This window comes from Nycticebus coucang, chromosome 20 (assembly GCF_027406575.1).
Source record: "Nycticebus coucang isolate mNycCou1 chromosome 20, mNycCou1.pri, whole genome shotgun sequence".
Taxonomy (NCBI): Eukaryota; Metazoa; Chordata; class Mammalia; order Primates; family Lorisidae; genus Nycticebus; species Nycticebus coucang.
Window position 1 is genome coordinate 31,732,171 of NC_069799.1, and position 24,553 is coordinate 31,756,723.

Genomic DNA, 24,553 nt, shown 5'->3' on the forward strand with positions numbered 1-24,553 from the left:
AGTAATGGGTCTCCCAGAAATGAAAACTGAGGTGGATACAAAAAAAAAAAAAATTAAAGTCTCAATGGCTTAGCTGTTTAGATGAAGGGTATACTGAGAGAGTACTCTCAGACTGAAAGGCATTCATTTACTCCCCTGAGGGGCTCTACCCCCATACTTCTACATGGGCTGTCTACCCCCATACTTCTACATGGGCTGTCTACAGGGAGAAAATGTCCCAGGGGCTGGTATTTATGGAAAACTTTAGAAAACATAAATGGTATGGACATCGTAGGTCATCCTCAGACAAGTGTCAAGTTCAGGACTGGAAAAAAGACAGGTGGGTGGGTGAGAATACATCCAGTACAGTTTCCAATGGGGAATCTCAATGCAAAGGCATTCTGGTAAGGAGTGTGTGTCCCTAGGCAAGATAAAAAGAATAAAGGTACAAATTGTTGTCTGCCTTTTTCTTATGTGACATATTCAGAAATTCATAAAAACTAACAATTTATAAAACAATCACCCATTGTTAAGTAAAGAAATAGCAAACAACAAAAATACTGCATCTGTTTGACATGGACAATAAAGAAAAAAATTGATAATGCAAATAAGATGGGAAATAGGCATTTGGAAAAATCAGAAAAAAATTGAAAATTTAGAATTTTACTCCAAGAACTAGAAGACTTAGGCTGAGGAAACCAGAGTGGTAGACTTAGACTCAGCTTGCCATACTTTTATAAAATGTGGGGAAAAAAACAAGTTTCCCTGTAGAGTGTTAAAATATATAGGAGGCAATTAGTCTGAAAAGATCTAGTGCCCTGCATTCCTAAGTAAGGGAACAAAATTGAACACAAATTTCTTTGAATAATTTATTCAAATTAATTGTAAGAATGTTTGGTTTTTATAGTGAAATAATATAAAAATTAGAGGAAGGGGGACTTGTGTGCTGTCATCTAAGGGGCACAATGTAAGGATATATGGCACACCTCCTAGGTGAGGGGCACATCTACAACAGGGACTTTACCACACAAACACAACTATTTCTATAACTTGAATTTTTTAAAAGCATATTACTATTACAGATGTGAAAATAAAGCAGAAGCAAACAACCTTCTCTCCTCTTGCCAGAAAACCAGTTTGTGTTTACAAACAGAAGAGAAGGAAACTACAATGTCACTTCCCCCAAACTATTTATTCCATGTCTTTACTGGACTCCAAATATAGTTTGGAATGCCAATCCTTCAGTGCTGCTGGCATTACCTGTCTAGAGAACAGTAAGTGAAATCCTATCACCATATTATGAAATCGTGTAAAAGGAAAATAAGTTAGTGGCAGTTTTTGTTTCTCTCTGTAAGTTTTCAGATAGATGTTTAGACCTTTAGGAATGAAATTAAATCAGTGTCTACAATTCACGTTCTCTTTTTTTTTTTTTAAGAGTGTCACTTTTTTGCCCTTGGTAGAGTGCAGTAACGTCACAGCTCACAGCAACCTCAGACTCTGGGGCCTAAGTGATTCTCTTGCCTCAGCCTCCCAATTATCTGGGACTACAGGTGCCGGCCAAAACACCCAGCTATTTTTTTGATGCAGTTGTCATTGTTGTTGTTTTTTTTAGATGGCCTGGGCCAGGTTCAAACCTGCCACCCTTAGTATATGTGGCTGGTGCCATAACCACTGTGCAACGGGTGCCAAGCCACATTGTCTGTCTTTTGTTAAAAGCGAACCCTGTAGTTCTCTCTGGTGCCCCATAGTAGTGCAAAATGTCCTCAGATTTCTAGTGCTTGAGACTCTGTTGTGGGACTGAACTTGAATCAGCAGCACATTCAAGAGGTGTCACTGTGTACCTACTTGGTCCCAAACTCTTGGCTTGGATCTCCAGGGAAGACAGGAAAATGGAGAAGCCGAGACCCTTCTCTTTAGGGCTCTTACAATCTACCACTGCCAAATAATAAATAGTGACAATTGGCAGAACCTATTTGATTAAAGTGATATTCTTAGTGACATCATAAGTCGATGATTAGCCAGTTAGTTTATGAAGACTGAAATAACAGATGTTCTCTCTTCCACTTATTATAATAAGAATCCACAGCAAGTACTTGCTGTGGGTAGGGTTAAAGATAAATTTTGTTCAGGACTCTACTGTAAATAATAACTTTGTCGGTTTTTAAAAAATTTTTTAATTTCAAATTAATACGAGGGTATAAATTTATATTACACTGTTCTCACTTCCAGGGTAAAGTTCCAGTTGTAAAAGAGCCCCTCACACAGGGGGCATGTTATACAACCTCACAATGTGTACATTAGGTGAGATCTCACCTCATGCCCTCCTTTCTTCTGTCACTCATTTTCCCTCCTCCCCTCTTCCTCCTTGTTCTCCTGCCCCTGTATTAGACAGTATTTGTGTTTTGTTGTTTATATGAGCATGTCATTGTTTATGTATTGGTTTCATATTAGTATGGAGCACATTGAATATTTATCTTTCCATTCTTGTGATACTTTACTGAGAATGTGTTTCAGCTCCATCCAGGTAAATGTAAAAGATGTAAAGTCTTCATCTCTTTAAAAATATTTATTATTATTTTTTTATTAAGTCATAAACACATAGATAATGAATACGTTAACGCATTTATGGGGTACAATTTGCTGATTTTATATATAATTTGGAATGCTTATGTTGAACTAGTTAATATATCCTTCACCTCATTTACTTAATTATTGTATTAGGGCATTTATACTCTATACTTAATAGATTAGACATGTACCCTTGCAATATACACCATAGGTGTAGTCCTGCCATTTACCCTCCCTCCATGAAATCTCCCTCTCACCTTCTATCCCTCCTTCATCCTGGGCTATAGTTGTGATTTATCTTTCATATGAAAGTGTGAATATAGCAGGGCACTGTGGCGGGCGCCTGTAGTCCCAGCTACTCGGGAGGCTGAGGCAAGAGAATCGCTTAAGCCCAGGAGTTGGAGGTTGCTGTGAGCTGTGTGAGGCCATGGCACTCTACCGAGGGCCATCAAGTGAGACTCTGTCTCTACAAAAAAAAAAAAAGAAAGTGTGAATAATTGTAAATTTGTTTCATAATAGTACTGAGTACATTTGAAATGTTTTCTACCATTCTTGAGATACTTTACTAAGTAGGATATTTTCCAGCTCCACCCACGTAAACATAAAAGAGGTAAAGTCTCCACCTTTTTTAAGGGTGCATAATATTCCATGGTATACATTTACCACAATTTATTAATCCATTCAGGGGTTGATGGACACTTGGGCTTCTTCCATGTCTTGACTATTATGAATTGAGCTGCAATGAACAATCTGGTGCAAATGTTTTTGTTGTAAAGTGATTTTTGGTCTTTTGGATATACACTGAGTAGAGAAATTGCAGGATCGAATGGCAGATCTACTTTTAGATTCCTGAGTGTTCTCCAAACATTTTTCCAAAAGGAACGTATTAGGTTGCATTGCCCTGAGCAGTGCAGAAGTGTTCCCTTTTCTCCACATCCAGGCCAACATCTGCAGTTTTGGAATTTTGTTATGTGGGCTACTCTTATTGGAGTTAGATGATATCTCAAAGTGGTTTTTTTTTTTTTTTTGTAGAGACAGAGTCTCACCGTACCACCCTCGGGTAGAGTGCCGTGGCGTCACACGGCTCACAGCAACCTCTAACTCTTGGGCTTACGTGATTCTCTTGCCTCAGCCTCCTGAGCAGCTGGGACTACAGGCGCGCGCCACAACGCCCGGCTATTTTTTGGTTGCAGTTTGGCCGGGGCTGGGTTTGAACCCACCACCTTCTGCATATGGCGACTGGCGTCCTACTCACTGAGCCACAGGCGCCACCCCAAAGTGTTATTTTTTTTTTTTTAATGAAATGACTCACTTATTATGCATTATCTTTCTACACAGTCTATGACATAACTATCATGTCTTTATGATGTTTGTTTTCTTTTTTCATAACCACTGAACTGAAGTGTCCTGCTTAAATGTAAAGAGTATACCTGAGGTTATAACTTTACGTCAATTAACCAGTATGATGTAAGCATTCCTAATTCTATGTGAAATCAGCACATTGTACCCCATAAATGCATTAATGTATACATGATCTATGTGTCCATGATTTAATAAAAGAGACAAGTTTACATCAAAGTGGTTTTGATTTGCATTTCTCTGATGATTAAAGATGATAAGCATTTTTTCATGTGTCTGTAGGCCATGCGCCTATCTTCAGAGAAGCTGCTGTTCAAGCCCCTTGCCCACAAAGAAATGGGATCACTTCTTTTTTTCTTATAATAAGTTTGAGCTCTCTGTGGATTCTGGTTATCAAACCTTTGTCAAAAACCTGCAAATATCCTCTCCCATTCTAAGGACTGTCTGCTTGCTTTACTTACTATGTTCTTGGGTGTGCAGAAACTTTTTAGTTTGATCAGATCCCAGTAATGTATTTTTGGTGTTGCTTTAATTGCCCAGGGGTCCTCCTCATAAAGTATTCTCCCAGGCCAATTTCTTCAAGTGTTTCCCCTGTACTCTCCCCAAGAATCTTTATAGTTTCATGTCTTAAGTTTAAATCTTTTATCCAGTGAGAGTCAATTTTTGTTAGAGGTGAAAGGTGTGGGTCCAGTTTCAGTTTTCTACAAGTTGCCATCCAGTTCACCCAGCACCCTTTGTTAAATAGAGAATCTTTCCCCCAATTTATATTGTTGATGGGCTTATCAAAGATCAAATGATGATCTCTTGGTTCTCTGTTCTGTTTCATATATCTACCTGTCTATTTTTGTGCCAGTACCATGCTGTTTTGATCACTGTAGATTTATAGTATAGTCTAAAGTCTGGTAGCGGGATACCTCCTGATTTGTTTTTATTTATGAGTAATGTCTTGGTTGTTTGAGGTTTATTCTGATTCCATATAAAATGAAGTACTATTTTGGGCAATGCCTGTGGCTCAGTGGGTAGGACGCCAGTTCCATATATCAAGGGTGGCAGGTTTGAACCCAGTCCTGGCCAAACTCCAACAAAAAAATAGCCAGACATTGTGCATTGTGAGGTGCCCGTAGTCCCAGCTACTCAGGAGGCTGAGGCAAGAGAATTGCCCAAGGCCAGGAGTTAGAGGTTGCTGTGAGCTGTGATGCCAGAACATTCTACCAAGAGCGATAAAGTGAGATTGTCTCTAAAAAAAAAGTAAATAAAAGAAGAAGTACTATTTTTTCCAGATCTTTAAAGTATGACAGTGGTACTTTAATAGGGATTGCATTAAATCTGTAGATTGCTTTGGGTAATAAGGACATTTTAACGATGTTGATTCTGGGCGGCACCTGTGGCTCAGTTGGCAAGGCGCCGGCCCCATATACCGAGGGTGGCAGGTTCAAGCCTGGCCCCGGCCAAACTGCAACCAAAAAATAGCCAGGCATTGTGGGGGCGCCTGTAGTCCCAGCTACTCGGGAGGCTGAGGCAAGAGAATCGCTTAAGCCCAGGAGTTGGAGGTTGCTGTGAGCTGTGTGAGGCCACGGCACTCTACCAAGGGCCATAAAGTGAGACTCTGTCTCTACCAAAAAAAAAACAATGTTGATTCTTCCCAGCCATGAGCATGGTATATTTTTCCATTTGTTAACATCTTCAGCTATTTCTTTTCTCAGAGTTTCGTAGTTCTCTTTATAGAGGTCTTTCACGTCCTATGTTAGGTAAATTCTGACATATTTTATCTTCTTTTAGACTACTATAAAAGGAATAGAGTCCATGACTGCTTTTTCAGCTTGACTATTGTTGGGATATATAGAAGCTACTGATTTGCGAGTACTGATTTTGTATCCTGAGACACTACTGTTTTCTTTGATTACTTCTAAGAGTTTTGTAGTTGAGTCCCTGGGATTTTCTAGGTATATAATCATATCATCTTTGAAGACTGAAAGTTTGACCTCCTCCGACTGTATTTGGATACCTTTGATTGCCTTGTCTTGCCTAATTGTGATGGCTAAGACTTCCATTACAGGGTTAAAAAGCAGTGGAGACAATCGGCATCCTTGCCTGGTTCCTGATGTGAATGGAAATTTTTTCAATTTTACTCCATTCAATACAATATTGGCTGTGGGTTTGCTGTAGATGGCCTCTATCAGTTTAAGAAATGTCCCTTCTATACCTATACTTATTTTCTTTTCTTTCTTTTTTTTTTTTTTTTTTTTTTTTGAGACAATGCCTCAAGCTGTCCCCCTGAGTAGAGTGCCATGGCATTACAGCTCACAGCAACCTCCATCTCCTGGGCTTAAGTGATTTTCTTGCCTCAGCCTCCCAAGTAGCTTGGACTACAGGCGCCCACCACAATGCCAGGCTATTTTTTGGTTGCAGCTGTCATTGTTGTTTGGCAGGCCCAGGCTGGATTCAAACCCACCAGCTCAGGTGTATGTGGCTGGCACCTTAGCTGCTTGAGCCACAGGCACTGAGCCTATACCTATTTTCTTAAGTGTTCCGATCATGAAAGGATGCTGGATTGTCAAAAGCTTTTTCTGCATCAATGGAGAGAATCATATGGTCTTTGTTTTTTATTTTGCTTATATGATGTATTATATTTATAGATTTATGTATATTGAACCAACCTTGAGACCCTGGGATAAAAACCACTTGGTCATGGTGTCTAATTTGTTTGATGTGTTGCTGGATTCTGTTTGCTAGGATCTTATTGAATATTTTTGCATCTATATTCATCAAACATATTGGTGTATAATTTTCTTTTCTTGTTGGTCTTTTCCTGGTTTGGGGATTGTGGTGATATTTGCTTCATAGAATGTGTTGGGAACTATTCCTTCTTTTTCTATGTTTTGGAAAATGCTAAGTAATATAGGTACTAGTTCCTCTTCAAAGCTGTGGTAGAATTCTTTTTTTTTTTTTTTTTTTTTGTAGAGACAGAGTCTCACCGTACTGCCCTTGGTAGAATGCCGTGGCGTCACACGGCTCACAGCAACCTCTAACTCTTGGGCTTACGCAATTCTCTTGCCTCAGCCTCCCAAGCAGCTGGGACTACAGGCACCCGTCACAACGCCCGGCTATTTTTTTGTTGCAGTTTGGCCGGGGCTGGGTTTGAACCTGCCACCCTCGGCATATGGGGCCGGCGCCCTACTCACTGAGCCATAGGCGCGGCCCGTGTGGTAGAATTCTTATGTGAAGCCATCTTGTCCTAGACTTTTCTTTTTGGAAGATTTCGTATAGTTGATACTATTTCACTACTTGATATAGGTCTGTTCACATTTCTAATTCTTTCTGGTTAAGTCTGGGTAGGTGGTGTGTTTCCAAGTATTGGTCTATTTCTTTCAGATTTTCATATTTCTGAGAATAGAGTTTTTTGTAGTATTCATTAAAGATTTTTTGGATTTCTGAGGTGTCTGTTGTTATTTCACATTTGTCATTTCTGATTGATGATATTAGGGATTTTACTTTTCTATTTCTGGTTAGGTTAACCGAAGTTTTATCAATTTTATTAAACTTTTCAAAAAATCAACTTTTTGATTCATTGATCTTTTGAATAATTTTCTTGTTTTTGATTGCATTTAATTCTGCTCTAATTTTGGTTATTTCTTTTCTTCTTTTGGGTTGGGGGTTGGAATACTCTTCCTTTTCAAGTTGCTTGAGATGTCCCATTAAGTTGTTGACTTCCTGTCTTTCCATTTTCTTGAGGAAGACTTGCAATACTATAAATTTCCTTCTTAGGACTGCCTTTGCAGTATCCCACAGGTTCTGGTAATTCATGTCTTCATTATTATTTAGTTCCAAAAATTTGGTAATTTCCTTATTAATCTCATTTATGATCCAGCTATCATTCAGCATAAGGTTATTTAGTTTCCATGTCTTTGTATGAATATGCAGATTCCTGTTGTTGCTGAGTTCAATTTTTATTCCATGATGGTCCAAGAAAATACAAGGAATGATTTCTATTCTTTTAAATTTGCTGAGATTAGACTTGTGACCTAAGGTGTGATCAATTTTGGAGGATGTCCCATGGGCTGACGAGAAAAATGTGTATTCAGTTTTTTAGGATGAAATGCTCTGTAAATGTCTATTAAATACAATTATTGTATGGTCAAGTTTAAGTCCAAAATTTCTTTGCTTAATTTCTTTTCATTTTTTATTTTATTTTATTTGGCCGGGACAAGTTTTGAACCCACCACCTCCAGTATATGGGTCCGGCTCCCTACTCGTTTGAACCACAGGTGTTGCCCGTACTTCTTCTTTTTTAAAATGTTAGGCTGATTTAAGGGCGGCACCTGTGGCTCATTTGGTAGGGCGCCGGCCCCATATACCGAGGGTGGCGGGTTCAAACCCGGCCTCAGCTGAACTGCAACCAAAAAATAGCTGGGCGTCATGGCGGGCACCTGTAGTCACAGCTACTCGGGAGGCTGAGGCAAGAGAATCGCTTAAGCCCAGGAGTTGGAGGTTGCTGTGAGCTGTGTGATGCCATAGCACTCTACCGAGGGCCATAAAGTGAGACTCTGTCTCTACAAAAAAAAAAAGTTAGGCTGATTTATAAGAGTTTCTCTGGAGATTTACAGTTTGTTTACAATGAGGAATTATTTAACTCTGAACATACTGTGCATGGCAATCAGAAGTCATCACAGTAAGAGAACCATAACTAGTCTGTTGCAGCCAACACAAAAACCACCAGACAACAGGAGGGAAAATATTAGGATGAAGGTGTTTTTTTTTATTATAAAAGAAAAAAATAACACTCAGCAATCTTAACAAAGGAAAGGAGTATTTTGCACTGGGAGCAGACAATAGGATACAAACTCACGAGTGTTTTTGCCACCAACCCTGTTTCTGTCTCCTCCAAAAGCAGAGGTGAAAGGACACAGTTGAAGCAAATAAGCAATTATGTAAAATTACTTAGAAACCCTACAAATTTCATTAAAATCTAAACTTCTATTTTGCTCTTAAAAAAATTTTTTTTTAATATATCAAAAGGCCTGCTTTAGTGACATGCCATTCCCACCAGAAAATAACCCCAATACATGTATATCCCCTCTGTCAGTAACATGCTCAAGTTGACCAGCCAAGTCATTTCTAAATCCATATGTGAATAAGTATATGTGTCTTGCAAAACACAGCCATGGCGATCAAGTGATTGCTAGTTAGCCTACATCTGCCTGTCAATTTACCAGCACCCACTTCCTCCAGAGGGTGGGCAGGGCAGACCCTGAAATGGTAATAAGGAATTAACCCCCAATTACCAACTTTCTAAGCACCACTTCCCCCACCTCCCCCATGAAGGGAGATACTTCTCTTTCTTTACTTTTGCTCCCTGTGACCCAGATGGTTTTCACCTTTAGAAACACAAAAATCCACACACCCATATATATAGTTTTTTTGCTTTTATATTTAAATATAAAAACACTACTTTGCTTTTTGTTGTAAAGGAGGACCAAGCAATAAGAACCTTTTCTTTCTTTAAGGTAGGGATATCTATCAGTTTACTCTGAGCTCTTTGCTGAGGGGAGGGCATTTAGTCCCAAGCAAGTGTGGCGTGAGACCTTCTGTCCCTAATCTCCAACATCTATTTTTCTCTCCTAATTCCCACTTACAGTAGAATGTTGGTTATAATCTCTTCAACTTTTCCACCAAGGGAAGTCCTAATCTAGAGTAAGCCAGGTCTTCTCCTCTCAGCTACCCTGAAGAAAAAGTCCTCCCACTCCAGCAGATGTGCTCCACCCAGATAGTTATGCCTACTGGACAAGCTCACCCCATTAAGTGGAAGTAGTGGTTATGCACCCTCCTATCCCACTAGCGCACTAGAAAGCTTCAGTGATAGGGAGAAAAAGGAGGGTGGGTGCAAAGAGATTAAGAACTTGACCCCTCTATCTTGGCCAAAGAAAAAAAAAGATTAACTAGGCATGAAGAATTTTAAAAAAGACATTGATATTCCAACCTTATGAGTTACAATTGGGAGAGGGGCAAAGATTTGGAGTGGGATGGAGAACCAGAAGGGGCTCAACAGCTAGAAGTGCAGTCCATTTAGTTTTTGTACTGGAAAGGCTCATCAACAGTTTCATTGAGAAGACACGGGTAGATGAGGGCTTCCCTCACTGAGAAGGGGTCGCAGTTGGCAGAGGGATGATGGTCTTCAAAGTAGTCTTTCTTTTTTTTTTTTTTTTGAGACAGAGCCTCAAGCTGTCACCCTGGGTAGAGTGCCGTGACATCACAGCTCACAGCATCCTCCAACTCCTGGACTCAACTGATTCTCCTGTCTCAGCCTCCCAAGTAGCTGGGACTACAGGCACCCCCCCACAATGCCTGGCTATTTTTTGGTTGCAGCCGTCATTGTTGTTTGGCGGGCCCGAGCTGGATTCAAACCCACCAGCTCAGATGTATGTGGCTGGCACCTTAGCCGCTTGAGCCACAGGTGCCAAACCCAAAGTAGCCTTTCTTCTCCTGGCCAACAGTGCAGGGTATGCACTATGGTTGGCTACACCAGCAGAAAAGTCACTGATGTTGGAGGTTTTGTGGAATCCAGTTAGGCACCCGGCATTGTCTAGGTCCCCCTTGGGAACATAGGCACCATTGTGGTACTGGTGCCGCTTGCTTAGTTTCTTTCTTTCTTTTTTTTTTTTTTTATTAAGTCATATACACATAGATCATTAATACATTCATGCATATGTGGGGTACAATGTGTTGTTTTTTTTAATACAATCTGACGTGGTTACATAAAACCAAATCAACATAGCTTTCGTCTCATTTACTTGATTATTGCATGACATCTATGTTCTATACTTGACAGATTTGACTTGTACCTTTCCAATATGCTCCATAGGTGTGGCCCTGCCTTTTACCCTCCTTCTATCAAATCTCCCCCCCTCTCCACCTTCCCCTCCCTTCCCACTCCATTTCTCTCCTTCATTCTGGGCTATAGTTGTGTTCTATCTTTCATAAGAAAGTGTGAGTAAATATAAGTTGGTTTCATAGAAGTACTGAGTACATTGGATACATTTCCCTCCATTCTTGAGATACTTTACTCAGGAGAACATGTTACAGGTCCCTCCATGTAAACATAAAAGAGGTAAAGTCTCCATCTTTTTTTAAGGCTTCATAGTATTCCATGGTATACATATACCACAATTTATTAATCCATTCATGGGTTGATGGGCACTCGGGCTTTTTCCATGACTTGGCTGTTATGAATTTAGGTGCAATGAATAATCTGGTGCAAATATCTTTTTTGCAAAGTGACTTTTGGTCTTTTGGATATACTCCTAGTAGGGGAATTGCAGGATCCAACAGTTCTCAATTTTTAGATCCCTGAGTGTTCTCCAAACTTCTTTCCAAAAGGAACATATTAGTTTGTGTTCCACCAGCAATGGAGAAGTATTCCTTTTCTCCACATGCACACCAACATCTGTAATTTTGGGATTTTGTGATGTGGGCTACTCTTACTGGAGTTAGATAATATCTCAAAGTGGTTTTGATTTTTATTTCTCTGATGATTAAAGATGATGAGCATTTTTTCATGTGTCTGTAGACTATGTGCCTATCTTCTTCATAGAAGCTTCTGTTCAGGTACCTTGCCCATAGTGAAATGGGATCACTTGTTCTTTTCTTTTTTTTTTTTTTTTTTACATACACCTCAGTTTATTTTTTTTTATTTTTTTTTTATTTTTTATTTTTTAATTTTTTTATTAAATCATAACTGTATACAATGATATGATTATGGGGCATCATACACTCACTTCATAAACCATTTGACACATTTTTATCACAGTGGTTAACATAGCCTTTCCGGCGTTATCTCAGTTACTGTGCCAAAACATTTATATTCTACATTTACCAAGTTTCGCAAATACCCCTGTAATATGCACCACAGGTGTGATCCCACCGATTCCCCTCCCTCTACCCACCCCCCCCTTTTCCACTTCCCCTTATTATTAAGTTGTAGCTGGGTTATAGCTTTCATGTGAGAGTCCCAAATTAGTTTCATAGTAGGGCTGTGTACATTGGGTATTTTTTCTTCCATTCTTGGGATACTTTACTAAGAAGAATATGTTCCAGCTCCATCCATGTAAACATGAAAGAGGTAAAGTCTCCATCTTTCTTTAAGGCTGCATAGTATTCCATGGTATACATATACCACAATTTATTAATCCATTCGTGGATCAATGGGCACTTCGGCTTTTTCCATGACTTAGCAATTATGAATTGGGCTGCAATAAACATTCTGGTACAAATATCTTTGTTATGTTGTGATTTTTGGTCTTCTGGGTATATGCCCAGCAGAGGAATTACAGGATTGAATGGCAGATCTATTTTTAGATCTCTGAGTGTTCTCCATATATCTTTCCAAAAGGAATGTATTAATTTGCATTCCCACCAGCAGTGCAGAAGTGTTCCCTTTTCTCCGCATCCACGCCAACATCTCTGGTCTTGAGATTTTGTGATATAGGCTAGTCTCATTGGAGTTAGATGATATCTCAAAGTAGTTTTGATTTGCATTTCTCTGATGATTAAAGATGATGAGCATTTTTTCATGTGTCTGAAGGCCGTGCGCCTGTCTTCTTCAGAGAAGTTTCTCTTCAAATCCCTTGCCCAGCCTGCGATGGGATCCCTTGTTTTTTTCTTGCTGATGCGTTTGAGTTCTCTGTGGATTCTGGTTATTAAACCTTTGTCAGAGTTATACCCTGCAAATATCTTCTCCCATTCTGAGGGCTGTCTGCTTGCTCTGCTTACTGTGTTCTTAGCTGTGCAGAAGCTTTTTAGTTTGATCAAGTCCCAGTAGTGTATTTTTGAAGCTGCTTCAATTGCCCGGGGGGTTCTCCTCATGAAATACTCACCCAGACCAATTTCTTCAAGGGTTTTCCCTGCATTCTCCTCTAGTATTTTTATAGTTTCATGTCTTAAGTTTAAATCTTTAATCCAATGAGAGTCTATCTTAGTTAATGGTGAAAGGTGTGGGTCCAATTTCAGTCTTCTGCAGGTTGCCAGCCAGTTCACCCAGCACCATTTGTTAAATAGGGAATCTTTTCCCCACTGAATGTTTTTAATTGGCTTGTCAAAAATCAAATAGCGGTAAGTAGCTGGATTCATCTCTTGGTTCTCTATTCTATTCCAGATATCTACTTCTCTGTTTTTGTGCCAATACCATGCTGTTTTGATCACTATCGATTTGTAGTAAAGTCTGAGGTCTGGTAGTGTGATTCCTCCTGTTTTGTTTTTATTTCTGAGTAATGTCTTGGCTATTCGAGGTTTTTTCTGATTCCATATAAAACGAAGTAATGTTTTTTCAAGATCTTTAAAATATGACAGTGGAGCTTTAATAGGGAGTGCGTTGAAATTATATATTGCTTTGGGTAGTATGGACATTTTGATAATGTTGATTCTTCCTAGCCATGAGCATGGTATGTTTTTCCATTTGTTAACATTTTCAGCTATTTCTTTTCTTAGAGTTTCATAGTTCTCTTTATAGAGATCTTTCACGTCTTTTGTTAGGTAAATTCCCAAATATTTCATCTTCTTTGGCACTACTGTGAATGGGATAGAGTCCTTAACTGCTTTTTCAATTTGACTGTTGTTCTTTTCTTATTAATAAGTTTGAGTTCTCCATGAAGTCTCGTTATCAGACCTTTGTCGGAAATGTAACCTACAAATATCTCTCCCATTCTGAAGGCAGTCTACCTGCTTTACTTACTGTGTTCTTGGCAGTGGAGAAGCTTTTTAGTTTGATCAGACCCCAGTAATGTATTTTTGGTATTGCTTCAATTGCTCTGGGGGTCCTCCTCATAAAGTTTTTTCCCAGGCCAATTTCTTCAGTGTTTCCCCTGCACTCTTTCCAAGAATCTTTATGGTTTCATGTCTTAGGTTTAAGTCTTTTATCCAGTGAGAGTCAATTTTTGTTAGAGGTGAGAGGTATGGGTCCAGTTTCAGTCTTCTACAAATCGCCAGCCAATTCACCCAGCAACATTTGTCAAATAAGGAGTCTTTCCCCTAATTTAAGTTTTTGATAGGCTTATCAAAGATCAAATGATGATAAGTGTCCGGATTCATCTCTTGGTTCTCAGTTCTGTTCCATACATCTCTCTCTCTATTTTTGTGCCAATACCCATGCTGTTTTGATCATTATAGATTTACAGTATAGTCTGAAGTCTGGTAGTGTGATTCTCCACCTGATTTGTTTTTATTTCTGAGTAATGTCTTGACTATTGAAGGTTTTTTCTGTTTCCATATAAAATTAAGTACTAGTTTTTCCAGATCTTTAAAGTATGACAGAGGTGCTTTAATGGGGATTGCATTAAATCTGCGGATTGCTTTGGGTAGTATGGACATTTTAACAATATTAATTCTTCCCAGCCATGAGCATGGTATGTTTTTTCATTTGTTGACATCTTTAGCTATTTCTTTTTGCAGACTTTCACAGTTCTCTTTATAGAGATCTTTCACATCCTTTGTTAGGTACACTCCCAGATATTTTATTTTCTTTTGCACTACTATAAAGGGAATAGAGTCCATGATTGTTTTTTCACCTTGACTATTGTTGGTATATATAAATGCTACTAATTTGTGAGTATTGATTTTGTAGCCTGACATGCTGCTGTATTCATTGATAACTTCTAAGAGTTTTATGGTTGAGTTCCTGGGGTTTTACAGGTATATGATCATATCATCTGCGAAAAGTGAACATTTGATTTCCTCTGACCCTATATAGATACACTTGATTGCCTTCTCTTGCCTGATTGTGATGGCTAAGACTTCGATTACAATGTTAAAAAGCAGTGGAGATAGTGGACAACCTTGCCTGGTTCCTGATCTGAGTGGAAATGTTTTCAGTTTTACTCCTTTCAATACAATGTTGGCTATAGGTTTCCTGTAGATGACCTCTATCAGTTTAAGAAATGTCCCTTGTATACCTATTTTCTTAAGTGTTCTGATCATAAAAGGATGCTAGATATTATCAAAAGCTTTTTCTGCAACAATTGAGAGAATCATATGGTCTTTGTTTTTTATTTTGCTTATGTGATGTATTATATTTATAGATTTATGTATATTGAACCAGCCTTGAGAGTCTGGGATAAAACCCACTTGGTCATGGTGTCTAATTTGTTTGATGTGTTGCTGGATTCTGTTTGCTAGGATCTTATTGAATATTTTTGCACCAATATTCATTAGAGATATCGGTCTATAATTTTTTTTTTCTTGTTGGGTCTTTTCCTGGTTTAGAGATAAGGGAGATATTTACTTACTAGAATGATTTGGGAAGTATTCCTTCTTTTTCTATTTTTTAGAAAAGATTAAGTAATATGGCTACTAGTTCCTTTTTAAAGGTTTGGTAAAATTCTGATGTGAAGCCATCTGGTCCAAAATCTTTTTGGAAGATTTTGTATAGTTGATTCTATTTCAGAACTTGATATAGGCCTGTTCAAAATTTCCACTTCTTCCTGGCTAAGTCTAGGAAGGTAGCATGATTCCAAGTATTGGTCAATTTCCTTCAGATTTTAATATTTTTTAGAATAGAGTTTTTTGTAATATTTGTTAACTATTTTTGAATTTCTGCAAAGTATGTGGTTATCTCATCTCTGTCATTTCTGATTGATAAAATTAGAGATTTTACTCTTTTATTTCTGGTTAGGTTAGACAAAAGTCTATCTATTTTATTGACCTTTTCAAAAAACCAACTTTTTGATGAATTGATCTGTTGTATAATTCTTTTTTTCAATTTAATTTAATTCTGCTCTAATATTGGTTATTTCTTTTCTTCTGCGGGGTTTGGGGTTGAAATGCTCTTTCTTTTCCAGTTGCTTGAGCTATCCCATTACCTTATTGACTTCCTCTCTTTCCATTCTCTTGAGAAAGGCTTGCATGCTATAAATTTCCCTCTTAGGACTGTCTTTGAAATATCCCAGAGGTTCTGGTAGTTCATGTCTTCATTATTGTTTTGCTCCAAAAATTTGGTAATTTCTTTCTTAATCTCATCTATGACCCAGCTATCATTTAGCATAAGATTATTTCATTTCCATGTCTTTGTGTGTTTGCAGATTCCTCTTGTTACTGAGTTCAACTTTTATTTCATTATGATTCGAGAAAATACAAGGAATAATTTCTATTCTTTTAAATTTGCTGAGGTTAGCCTTGTGACCTAAGATGTGATCAATTTTTTTTTTTTTGTAGAGACAAAGTCTCACTTTATGGCCTTTGGTAGAGTGCCATGGCATCACACAGCTCACAGCAACCTCCAACTCCTGGGCTTAAGTGATTCTCTTGCCTCAGCCTCCCGAGTAGCTGGGACTACAGGCACCCACCACAATGCCCGACTATTTTTTGGTTGCCTTTCAGCCTGGACCGGGTCTGAATCGCCACCCTCGGTATATGGGGTTGGAGCTTTACCGACTGAGCCACAGGTGCCACCCCAGATGTGATCAACTTTGGAGGATGTTCCATGCGCCGATGAGAAGAAAGTGTATTCAATTTTGTTACGATGAAATGTTCTGTATAAGTCTGTTAAATCCAATTGTTGAATAGTGAAGTTTAAGTCTAAAATTTCTTTGCTTATTTTCTTATTGGACTAACTATTCAATAGATAGCCAAAGGGGTGTTAAAATCTCCAGCAATTATAGTGCTGGAGGAAATCAAGTTGCTCATTTCAGTTAAAGTCTCTCTTATAAATTGAGGAACATCCTCTTTGGGTGCATAAATATTAATAATTGAAATCTCATCATGTTGAGTGTTTCCCTTAACAAATATGAAGTGACCATCCTTATCTTTCTTTACTTTTGTTGGTTTAAAGACTATTGAGTCTGCAAATAAAATTGCAACACCTGCTTTTTTCTGATTTCCATTTACCCGAATTATAGATGACCATCCCTTCACCCTGAGTCTATATTTATCTTTTAAGGTAAGATGAGATACTTGTATGCAGCAGATATTTGACCTGAGTTTTTGTATCCAGTTAGCCAACCTCTACCTCTTTATAGGGTAATTTAAGCCATTCACATTTATTGAGAGTAGTGATAAGCCTGATATTATTTTGGGTGTCGAATTTCTCAAAATTCCAGTGGACATTTTTAATCCTTTCACCACTGTGGAAGTTTGGTTTTGAAGAAATTTTTCTGTGTGAGTTTACTTTGGTGGTAAGGCGTTGTGGTGGTCATTGTGGAGGAAGGGTCTGAGAATATCCTGGAGAGCTGGTTTAGTTATGGCACATTTATTCAGCATGTGAATATCATTAAAATATTTAATTTCTCCATCATAAATGAAACGCAGTTGAGCTGGATACACGATCCTGGGTTTTAAATTTTTTTGTTTTAGGAAGTTGAAGGTAGATGACCATCCTCTTCTAGCTTGAAAAGTTTCAGCAGAGAGATATGCAGTTCTTCTAATATTCTTCCCCTTTTAGGTTATGTTTTTTTTATGTCTGGTGGCTTGCAGTATTTTCTCCTTCATATTAATTTTGGTGAAATTAATTATAATGTGCGTAGGAGACATCTTATTTGGGTTGAATCATGCTGGTGTTCTGAAACTGCCTACTATCTGAATTTCAGAATCTCTTGGCATGTCTGGGAAGTTCTCCTTCATTATCTCAAGAAGTAGAGTATCTGTGCCTTTTGAAGCAACCGTGTTGCCTTCAGAAATTCCTATAAAGTGAATATTAGTTTTCTTTGAATTATCCCAGAGCTCTCTGAGAGAATGATGTTTTTGCTCTCCACTTCTCTTTCTCTTTGAGGGTTTGAGAGTGGTCAAAAACTCTGTCTTCGATGTAAGAAATCCTTTCTTCTGCCTGATCCATTCTGTTATTGAGAGATTCTATTGTATTTCTCATATCTTGGAAGGCTGCAACTTCTTTTCTCAATGTGTCAAAATCTTTGGTTATTTAGTCTTTGAATTCATTGAATTCATGAGACAACTTTTGAATTATTCCTAGAATTTCTAATTCCAACTTTACTTCCATTCTGTTAATCGTATTTGCCATCCAAATACTAAATTCGATTTCTGATATCTCAGCCATCTGTTTATGAATGGGATCCTCTGGTGTGGCAGGTTTGTCATTCCTTGGAGGAGTTCATCTATTGTGATTATTCATGTTGCCAGAGCTTTTCTCTTGATTTTGCCCCATGATTATTTTTCACCATTTGGCTAGATAAGCAGGTAAGGTGAAATTGGATTGGGGGCTTCTGGCATTGTGGTTGACCAGCCATTCACCAAAGAGCTGGGACTGGTGACTGCACTTTTCCTCTACAGCTTTGCAAAGGACCTGTACAGTACTACAGCCTGTGACTCTGGAAACCTGCTTGGTGTGGTGGGGCTAGGTGGCTCTGTCTTGTATTCTGCTGATGTCTGTCCAATCCTAGTGAATTAGTGACTCCGTTGAAGTCTAAGCTTTGGAGAAATACAAGTATCTAAGACATCCTACCTCCCACAGGCAGCATCTAGAAGAGGAAAATCAAACCTTCCCACTGTAACAAAACCAGAGTACCACCTTGGAGGGTCCTCAGTTGATTTGTCCAGTTCAAGAGTTCAAAACCAATTGTCCCAATCAGCACCCACTCTCTAGCTGGAGAGTTCAAAAGGTCTCCAACAAGTAGATAGCAGGAGTCTATTAGTAGCTCAAGTGTGGCTCGCTCTGGTGCTCTGAGGAATCAGAAAGGCCTGTCCAGTAGAAGGTTCAGAAGAAGGGGACTGATGCTTCTTACCCCACCTTGCTCCCCCTTCACCACCAGACTCTGGTAACCCCAGCCTCTGGTAAACCCACTGCCAGTCTCTGTTAACCCAATCTTTGTGGCCCAGTTCTGTTCAATAAGTAAATGTGCCAGGGCTTTGTGCCTGCCATAGTCAAAGTAAAGTCAATTATTCCTTCTTGTGGCTATCACCCTCTGCCACCAGCCAGCAGGGTGAACTAAAGCCTGCCTGCCTCAGGTACTCAATGGCAACTAGAGAATGTTCCACCTGACCTCAATCTAAACCTGAGGATATCCAGACAGCAAATGTATTTCTCCCTCAGCCACTGCACCTTTCCCATCACTGGTATCTTCTGCAGCTCTGGTATCCCTATAGGGCGAGGTCTGGTTCCCTCTGGCAGACCACAGAGTTGGAGAGGTGAGTTTCCAAAATTAGAGCCCAGAAGGATTGCTCTATTAATTCTGATGTTGGGTGGGAGGTATCTCCACTTGAGTTCATGCACCTCAGCATTTCCTGAGTCTCCACCTGTTGTGTGGAGAGCCAAGACTCTACCCACTACTGAGATACACTTTCTCAGAGCCAGGCCAGACACCTTCCCCTCTGTGCCTTTCTGCACTGTTACCAGATTCACAGATACAGCATAGCTGTGCTGCCTCTGTCTATGCAATGCCCAGTCCTAGCCAAGAGATGCAAACATTCTGGTCTCTGCAGGGGTTGGACTTCTAGATGACCAGGGAAGGGGGAAGGATAGACTGGAAGTTCAAGGTGGCAGGGAAAATATTTGTTCAAACTTTCTGGCAGACAAGGGAATTTGTAGGCTCACAGCAGGAACTCTCTGAAGAAGGAGTCCCAACTTCCAGCAAGTTGCTCCAGTGGAGTGAAAGAAGAGAACCTCAGTTCATTGCTCACTAGTAGAGATCCCACAGCAAGCAAGCAACTCTCTTGGGGGGAGGGGATGGACACACATCCTCTTTGGGATGAGTTCTGTTGTGTGATCGGAGACGCGAGAGAGTCAGCAGTTTTGCCACAGGTGTGAGCTCACTCCTGCAATGTTGATGGGCCCAGGAATGATTGACTACACACACAAAAGATGGCATGTAGCCAATAAACTTTATTTTGTGCCACCTTATATACATTGGTGGTCAAGTAGAGACTTAATCTATAAACTTTACTATTACCTAAATCTTACTTTACTTACTCTATCTAAAATTAACTTGTGGGTAAATATCAAATCTCCACATTAACACAATTTCTTCTGTTTTTTACATTCCTCTCAGACATGTGTCAACTCTAACTACAAATCTAATTAAACATAACATAGAAACTGCAAGGGAAATGAGGAAGTGAAACTCCTCATAAGCACATTCAATTCACCCAGCATAAATTTATGGTTTTGTTTCACCACAGCAAGAGACCTTTAGGCTCTTTGCGACATTATGTTTTCACATATGTCAACCTCTGATCCGTGACTCTAGGAGTGAGACTGTAACACCTGCAACTCCCAGGTCGGATGGAATGCACTTCAGAACCACTGTTCCTGGAATTTTTCATTTCCATGGAAACATGCCCTGTGTATGCTCAGGGGTGCCCAGCCCTCTGTCCAGCCTTTTTTCTGTTTGCAAAAGCTGCTTCAGCTGTGTTAGCAAAAGCCAATTAACCCTTACCAGGCTCACTTCATGTGCTTCACGTGGGGAGCTCTGCCACCCCACAAATTCTGAACCTGAAATTTGTTTCCTTGGAGTCACAGCTTGCCTTGGCAGAGAAGACGTGCAATTATCTATCTCTTCTCTCAGCTTGGCCCCCACCCTTCAGCTTTGTTGGGTTCTTTCTGGCCATTTTCTCTCCCTCTGGACTGGAGCTTCTGTTGAAGTCTGGCTCCAGTCAGCCATCATCCCCCCATTCTCCCTTGTTCTTATTGAATGTAAAAATTGGAGTGAGGGAAAATAGCCAACCTGAGGATTTAGCAAAACACAAGACATGTTGAAACAAAATGAGCAAATAAACAAACAAAAAAGATACCAGACACAAAAGCACACAGATGCACAGACAATAAGAAACAAATAAACAGACAAAAAGTAATAATAATAATAATTAAATAATAATTAAAAAATTCTAATAGCCTGATGTAAGCACTCTCAGCAACCATAAGAAGGGAAGAAGAGGAAAAGAGAAAAAAATAGTAATAATAATAAAAAAAATTAACAATGGCTTCGCGCCTGTGGCTCAAGCAGCTAAGGTGCCAGCCACATACACCTGAGCTGGCAGGTTCAAATCCAGCCCAGGCCCACAAAACAATGATATATATATATATATATATATATATATATATATATACATACATATTAAAAATATATACATACATTTGTATGTATATATTTTATATATATGACATTTTTGTCATATATAAAATATATATATACATTATATATATATTTATATACATTATATATATGATATATTATATACAAAAATAAAATATATTATATACATAAATAAAATATATTATATACATTATATATATTTGTGTCATATATGATACAATAATATCATATATATATATAAACATACAACTATATGAATGCCATAGGGATCAACTTTAGTAGGAATATATTTATGTTGCAATATGCTTTCTGGACACCAGGTGGCACCATGAGTGGTTCCCAGTCTTATACCTGATCCCCGGTTTACACTGTTTTTCTGGTGGTTGCCTGCTTGGTGCTTCAACCCCACCGAGTTGTTGATTTCAAAAAGAATCTTCACAGGCAGGTTTAACAAATTCTCCCTACAACTGTTCCTATGAAGTGTGCGGTATCCTGAACTTGCTTTGGGTGCAGGATGGCTTCCTACAGGTAAGACTCAAATAGCTGCACCTGGCCTGTGCAAAAAGGTGCCTGTGGCAGTCACCATTTCCAAAATTTCAAAATATGTCTGCTTCCTGCCCAGCTGCCTAGCCCCAGCTGTGCCGCTCCAGACAGCACCCCTATCTGACCGCCAAATTCTGCTCAGGAGTCCACCTTCACCAACTTTTCCACAAAACACCTAGTTTCCTCATGAATGGGAATTGTAATTTTCTGTGAGGGAGGGGCTGGTTACCACCGTGGCCACCACCCCCTGCTTTAGCAGTGACACAGAGTTTTTTCTGGCAGTCTCCTCAGCTCTGGGTTACACTTCGAGACCAGCAATCCACCACTTCGCTGCACACTCCAAACAGCCTGTCTACACCAATATTCCCTGCTGGAATCATCTAGCCCACTCACTCTCACCTGTTGTTCTGGGAGAGCTGAGCTAAATATCTACCTGTCCTCCATTATGCTCCAACTCCTAGACCCTGCTGAACTGTTGATTTCACTGATCTCAAAAAATCTTCACAGGCAGGTTTCACAAACTCTCCTTGCAATGGTTCCCATGAAGTGTGGGGTATTCTGGACCAGTTTGGGGTGCAGGATGGATGCCTGCATGTGAGACTCGAATCGCCGCACCTGGCCTGTGGGAAAAGTTGCCTGTGGCAGTTGCCATTTCCGAAATTTCAAAATATGTTTGCCTTCTAAGCGGGATCTTTCCCCCTGATTGTCTATCTGGCCCCTGCAGTGCTGCTCCAAACAGCACCCCTTTCTGGCCACCAAATTCCACTCAGGAGTCCACACTTCACCAGTCTTTCCACACAACACCTATTTTCCCATGAACGGGGAATTGTAGTCCTCCGTGGGGGAGGGGCTTGTTGCCACTGCAGCTTCAACAGCAGTACAGAAATTTTTCTGGCAGACTCTTCAGCTCTGGATTACATTTCAAATCCAGCAATCCACCACTTTGCTTCACACACTGAACTGCCTGTCTACACTAATATTCCATGCTAGGAAAGATCTAGCCCACTCACTCTCACCTGTTGTTCCAGGAGAGCCGAGCTAAGTATCTATCCCATCCACCATCATGCTCTGCCTCCTTAACTCATGCTTGCTTAGTTTTTTGATGGCCTCCTCAATATACATCAGACCATTCTCCTCTCACATGGCCTTGGTACTGAAGTAGGCATGGCACCCTGCAGCATTCCAGTTTCCAGGAATGGGTTTGGGATCAAAGGTTGCTATCACTCCAAAGTCTTGTATCACACATGATACAAGATGAAACAAGCCACCCAGAGATTATTTCCCATGCTGATTACTTCACAGGGTCAATTTGGAATTTCCACCGGGCAGGCATGACCTCAGCATTAGTCCCAGCAATCTTGACTCCAGCATACAAGCAGGCTCATTAGTAAGCCTCCACAATATCCCTGCCATAGGCTCTGTCTGCTCCCACGCTACAGTAATAAGGACCCTGGGGCCCAGGCAAGCCATTGCAGAGCCAACCAAAGGGGTGCCTTTAGGCTAAAAGCTTATATGCTCTGTGCCCAAGCTGCCTGAGAAAAGCAGTTTCAATTTCTCGCTAACCAAGGTTTGGTTGTAGGTCTGGCTGCCTTGGTATGTGACTGTTAAGCCTGTGGGCTTTGGAGCAGAAAACTCCACTCCCAGAGATACAGCCCAGAGGCTGATGCATGCTGGTCATGTAATCAATAAGCCGAATGGCCTCTGGATTATGGTTAAGTGAGATACTATGTTTCTGCCCCTCAGGTCGTTATGGGTTTCCAGAGATTTTAAGGAACAATCTACTCTTTCTTTATTATGGTGTTGTGACTTATTGGCTCACAAGCAAAGCAGCTAACGTATGACTCATGTGATAGTTGTTTGGGTTAGAAAAATGTATATCAGTTGATCAGTAGATTAGTAAACACCAAGAAAAGGTTAATCAAGTTTTACAATATGTTATGTAAACAAATGTGTGATTAGAGATCAACAGTGTGTATGTGACTAGCTGGCTATTTATGCTGGCTGGAAATAAAGAATATCACTATTTGCCACCATGAGCTTGTAGCCATTTCTTGCTTTCATACCATTTCAGGCCTAGGCTTTACACCTGTGACACCAATCACTCCATGATCCCTCATGCAACATTTCTGGTGTAGTCGGCAGGATCTGCTGAAGACATTGGATGAGAGTGCACAGCTTTGTGGACTCTGAGACAAGGGACAACCGCCTTCTTTTGGAAACTCTGCTGACTGTTTCTGGTGTTGGCTTGAGGTAAGACTGAGAGCACTAAAACCAGATGGTTTTTTTTGTTGCGCTGTGAGTATGCAAAACGTCTGGCATTAGCAAGAAACATGGGGAATAATATTAGCCTACAATAGAATGCTAGTTTGGAGGATCAGTATGTTGCTCTTTTAAAAACTTTGTTATCATCCATGAACATACCGGTTAAAAGTAAAATCCTTCAGGTACTGTTTCAAGTAGTTGTTAAACATTGCTATTGGTTTTCCCCAGAGAAAAGTTCAATTAAATTTAAAAGTGTGGAAGCCTGTAGGCAGGACTTTCAAGAGAACTCACCAGAAGGGAGAATTTATTAGTAGAGATGTTTAGGATGCTTATCACTTGGTTACTTTGGCATTTGGGATGCTTATCGCTTGGTCACTTTGGCAGTGGAGCCATTTCAGTCATGCTCCGAGGCATCGGCCTCTGAAGTGGAGGATTGGCCCCCGCCCCACTCCCTGCTGGCAGTGCCAGGGGAGGTAACAGAGATCCCAGAGCAACCAATATATGACCGGTCAATCAGAACTCCTGAGCCAGACCACGTAGTTTCACCCGTTAAGAAACTCTCTACTCCTGCTGATTTTATTAGTTTTGATAGTGACTCAGAAAGTTGCCCACCTATAAACGAAGTTGCTGTAGAAAGCAATGAAGTTGCTGAAGAAAGCAACGTTGAACATCTTTAAAAAATGATAGCTGAAGGCTTTCAGGACATAAATAAATGCATGGCTGCGATAGAAAAGAAGGGAGCTCAGCTTCTTGGAGGTCCAAGGGCAAGTTCTGTCTGCTCTGTGGCACCTCCCTATCAGCCTTGCCCTAGGGCCCCA

The 24,553-nt window shown here is 39.9% G+C and overlaps 1 pseudogene; it reads right to left on the reverse strand.

The window, feature by feature from the left end:
• Window positions 1-9,969: 9,969 nt before the first annotated feature.
• On the reverse strand, window positions 9,970-23,944 carry LOC128572570 (glutamine synthetase-like; annotated as a pseudogene).
• Window positions 23,945-24,553: the final 609 nt, after the last annotated feature.